Below are 5199 nucleotides of genomic sequence, written 5' to 3'. Positions count from 1 at the left end.
CCATCTCGTTGGGGGTCTTCCTCTTTTTCTCTGACCCTCCACCTTACCAAACATGATATCCTTCTCCAGCGACTGGTCCCTCCTGACAATATATCTGAAGTATGAGAGATGAAGTTTGGCCATCTTGGCCTCCAAGGAGCACTCTGGCTGCACTTCTCCCAAAACAGATCTATTGATTCTTTTGGCAGCCCATGGCACTTTCAATATTCTCCAACACCATAACTCAAAAGCATCAATTCTTCTACGGTCGTCCTTATTCACTGTCCAGCTTTTGCATGCACATGAGGTTACTGAAAATACCATGGCTTGGGTTAGGCACACCTTAGTCTTCAACTGACATCTTTGTTCTTCAACACTTTAAAAAGGTCTTGTGTAGCAGATTTGCCTAATGCAATATGTTGTTTGATTTCGTGACTGCTGCTTCCACTTGTCTGTCAATTTGTCGTGGCTTGTGAGTTGCTGTGATTCTGAAAGCAATGCTACAAGTATTTTAAATACCAGCAGGGTCACCCATGGTGGACAGGTTTCAGATGAGCTTCCAGACAAAGACAGACTAGGAAGAAGGAGTGACGAACTACATCCAAATATTTTGTCACTGAAAACTTTGTGAATAGCATGCCTTTATAGACCCCCATTTAAAAAAAAAGTTTTTATTGTGAATTATGTGATAGTTTACATGGGAGAACACCAGTCTTATATTCATCCTATCTTATTTCGTTTCATTGCAATGATTACAATCCCCCTCCATACATCATTAAACATCCAAAGGGTACACCCCACAAGCCTGCCACCCGGCCGTCAGAACATAGCCCCTCTCCCTCCCTAAGTCCAGAGTTCCCAGCTGCTCCTTCTCTCCACATCATTGTGTCTGCCTCCATCTCTGATATCACTGCTTCTCTGGGTAGGGTCCCACACTCCACTCTTCTCACTTGATGGTTCCAGGGACCTCTGCTCCTGGACTGCAAAATCAACCACTCCCCTCCTTTTGTTACAAAACATCTATCTTTACATTTCTGACCCTCACAGTCAGTCCTGGTAGCAATTATTCAATATTGTACCATAAGATTCTTATCCCCATCTCCTTTCATAAACCCCATCCCAACATATTGGAAACCAGTAGAGATTCTACTTTACCCCACCCCCTCTGGAACTAGGCTCCCTCTTGAAAGCTTGTAAGCCAGTCACTTCTTGCCTTTGCAGCCCCCCCGCCCCTCATTTTAGGTAGCCAATATCTAAGTTGGCCATACCTGCCAACCCTGTGTACCAAGTGGTTGGGAATGATCCTCACTGTAAAGATTTGTTCCCTCTTTTGAACTACTATATCCATAAGTATAGGTCAAGTTCATCAAATTGTAGTAGGTTACTCTTTTTTTTTTTCTTATTCTTTCTTCTTCTAGTCAAGTTCTGACCATCCAACCATTGAAGCCAGGTCAAGTGGGTACTATCTGCAAGTATGGGCGTTCTTGTGCGTATCCTCTCACTTCATATCAGCTGGACACTTCAGTCTCTGCTCTAGTCTTCTGTGGCCATGTCACTGTCTCTGGGCCCAGGAGTCCCCAGGTCTCGCCATACTGCTGGCCAACCAGCAGTTGGGTTCACAAGAGTCTATTGAATGTGGTCGGACTTGGCTCACAACTTCATTGCTGTTTTCCTCCCACTTCCCCTTATCGGTGACCAATGTGGTCACCAGCCAGACCACATGCCTGCTTGTGTATTCTCCTTGAGTCTTAATTTTGGAAGGGGGTATAGACCCCCATTTTTGATAGCCAATGTCTAGATTGCCTATCCTTATCAACCCAGGGCACTGAGGAAACAAGCTTGTTCCTTGATATGAAGAATTCTTCCATTTCAGTTGGAATTTTGAGCAACTGCATCCGTAAGCAATAGTCCAATTAATTAAATTGTAGCAATTTATGCTTACTCACAGTATCACACATCTTTATCTTCATTTGGTTAAGTTCTTGTCAGTTAGCTATCCAAAGTATGTCAAATGGGTTCTAGCTGCAAGTTTGGGAGCTCACGCACACTTCCCTGCACTTCAGACCAGTAGGCCACTTCACTCTCAGCTGGAACCCTCAGTGGCTAGGTCAGTGATCGTGGGTTCAGGAGTTCACATACCATGATAGAATTTTATAAGACCAATGACTTATTCTTGAAAATATAATATTTTCAACAATATAAACAGTGACTATACACATGGACCTCACCAGATGGAATATACAGGAATCAAATTGATTACATCTATGGGAATCCATGATGGAGAAGCTGAATATCATCACCCTAAACAAGGCCAGGTACTTACTGACTGTGGAACAGATGATCAATTGCTCATATGCAAGTTCAGGCTGAAACTGAAGAAAAGCAAAACAAATCCATGAGAGCCAAAATGCAAACTTGAGTATATCCCACCTGGATTTAGAGACCATCTCAAGAACAGATTTTATGCGTTAGACAGTAATGACCAAAAACTAGAAGAGTTATGGGATGACATCAATAGCATCATACAAGAAGACAGGAAAAAGAGAAAAGACCAACATGGATGTCAGAAGAGACTCTGAAACTTGCTCTCCAGCAGAAAGATGCTAAAGTACATGGAAGAAATGAGAAACTAAGAGTTGAATAGAAGATTTCAAGGGGCAGCTCAAGAAAACAAAGTCAAATGTTATAATGAAATGTATAAATACCTGGAGTTAGAAAACCAAAAGGGAAGAACACACTAGCATTTCCCTAGCTGAAAGAACTACAAAAAAAATTAAAGCCTCAACTAGAAATATGAAGGATTTTAGGGGGAAAATATTAAATGACACATGTAGCATTAAAAGAAGATGGAAGGTACACAGAGTAGATGGGGATGGGCAACTTGGACACTGGCTACCCAAAATAGGGGTACAAAGTCAAGAAGTGACTGGCTTACAAGCTTTCAAGAGGGAACCAGAGGGCATGGAGGAAGGTAGAATCTCCAGTGAGTAGTATCTAATCTGTCTAGGCGGGGCTGATGAAATGAAATGCCGATAGGTCTCTTGTGATACAATAGTGAATAATTGTTATCAGGACTGATTGTGAGGGTTGGAAATGTAAAGGTAGACATTTTATAGCAAAAGGAGGGGAGTGATTAACTTTGCAGTCTAGGAGAGGAGGTTCCTGGGACCATCAAGGGAGAAGAGCGGAGAGTTTGACTTTACCCAGAGAAGCAGTGATGCCTGAGATGGAGGCAGAGAAGATGACGTGGAGAGGTGGAGCAGCTGGGGACTTTAGATCCAGAGAGGGAGAGGGACTGTGTGTTGACAACTGGAGTGCAGGTTTGTAGTGTATACCCTTTGGTTGGTTGATGATGCATGGAGGGGATTGTAACCATGACAATGAAATGATATATGATAGAATGAATGTAAAACTAATGTTCTCCCGTGTAAACTATCACATAATTCACAATAAAACATTAAAAAAAGAAGATGGAAGGAAAACACAGAGTCACTGTACTAAAAAGAATTGGTCGATGTTCGACCATTTCAAGAGGTAGCACATAATCAAGAACTGATGATATTGAAGGCAGAAATTAAGTTGTACTGAAGGCAGTGGTGAAAAACAAGCCTCAAGGAATAGACAGAATATAAACTTTCAACAAACAGATGAAGCTATGTCAAGAAATTTAGAAGACAGCTCCCTGGCAACCAATTGGAAGAGATCCATATTTGTGCACATTCCAAGAAAGGTGATTCAACAGAATTCAGAAATCACTGAGCAATATCATTAATATCACATGCAAGTAAAACTCAAAAACAGTTGCAGCAGTATTATTGAAAGAGAGATGCCAGAAATTCAAGTCGGATTCAGAAGAGGACGTGGTACAAGAAATGTCATTGCTGACGTTACATGGATCTTGGCTGAAAGAAAAGAATGGCAGAAAGATGTTTACTTGTGCTTTATTGACTATACAAAGGCTTTTGATTGTGTGTATCATGACAAGCTATGGAAAACATTGCAAAGAATGGGTATTTCAGAACACTTCATTGTGCTCATGAGGTATTTGTACATAGATCAAGAGGTAATCATTAGAACAGAACGAGGGGATACTGAATGGTTTCAAATCAGAAAATGTGTGCACCAGGGTTGTATCCTTTCACCATACTTATTCAATGTTTGCTGAGCAAATAATCTGAGAAACTGGATTGTACAAAGAAGAACGTGGCATCAGGATTGGAAGAAGACTCATTAATAACCTGCAATATGCAGATGACACAACCTTACTTGCTAGGAGTGAAGCGAATTTAAAATATTTACTGAGGAAGATCAAAGACTACAGCCTTCAGTTTGGATTGCACCTCAAAGTAAAGAAACAAAAATCCTCACAATTGAACCAATAAACAACATCATGATAAACGGAGAAAAGACTGAAGTTGTCAAAGATTTCATTTTGCTTGGATCCACAATTAGTGCTCATGGAAGCAGCAGTCAGTAAATCAAACAATATACTGCAAATCTTTGGAAAATCTACTGCAAAAGACCTCTTTAAAGTGTTGAAGAACAAAGATGTCAGTTTGAGGACTAAGGTGAGCCTGACTCAAGCCATGGTATTGTGGTGCTGTAGGATAAGTAATGGACTGCTAACTGAAAGGTCAGTGGTTCAAACCCACCAGCCACTCATGGAAAACCCTATACAGAGTCACTCTGAGCCGGAACTGACTCGACAATGCTTAACAACAACATGTGCATGTGGAAGTTGGACAATAAATAAGGAAGAGCGTAAAAAATAATACATTTGAGTTATGGTGTTGGCGAAGAATATTGAAAGTACCGTGAACAGCCAGAAGAACAAACAAATTTGCCTTGGCAGTACAGCCAGAATGCTCCTTAAAAACCAGAATGGAGAGACTTTGTTTCTCGTATTTTGGATATGTCAGACGGGATCAGTCCCTGGAGAGGACATCATGCTTGGTAAAGTGGAGGGCTAATGCAATAGAGGAAGATCCCCAACCAGATGCTTGACAGTGGCAGCAACAATGGACTCAAGCATGACAACAACTGTGAGGATGGCATAAGAGCTGGCATTGTTTCATTCTGTGGTATAGAGGGTCACTGAGTCAGAACTCACTCTAGGATACCTAACAGCAACACAACCACAGCCCTCAATCTAGAGTTCTAACTTCTTGAAGGCATTGCTCTTGATTGAATCGTCTAAAAATATTTATATACATTTGTGTG

The sequence above is a fragment of the Chrysochloris asiatica genome, unplaced genomic scaffold (assembly GCF_000296735.1).
Source record: "Chrysochloris asiatica unplaced genomic scaffold, ChrAsi1.0 scaffold00017, whole genome shotgun sequence".
In the NCBI taxonomy this organism is placed as follows: domain Eukaryota; kingdom Metazoa; phylum Chordata; class Mammalia; order Afrosoricida; family Chrysochloridae; genus Chrysochloris; species Chrysochloris asiatica.
This window is presented reverse-complemented; position numbering follows the sequence as displayed.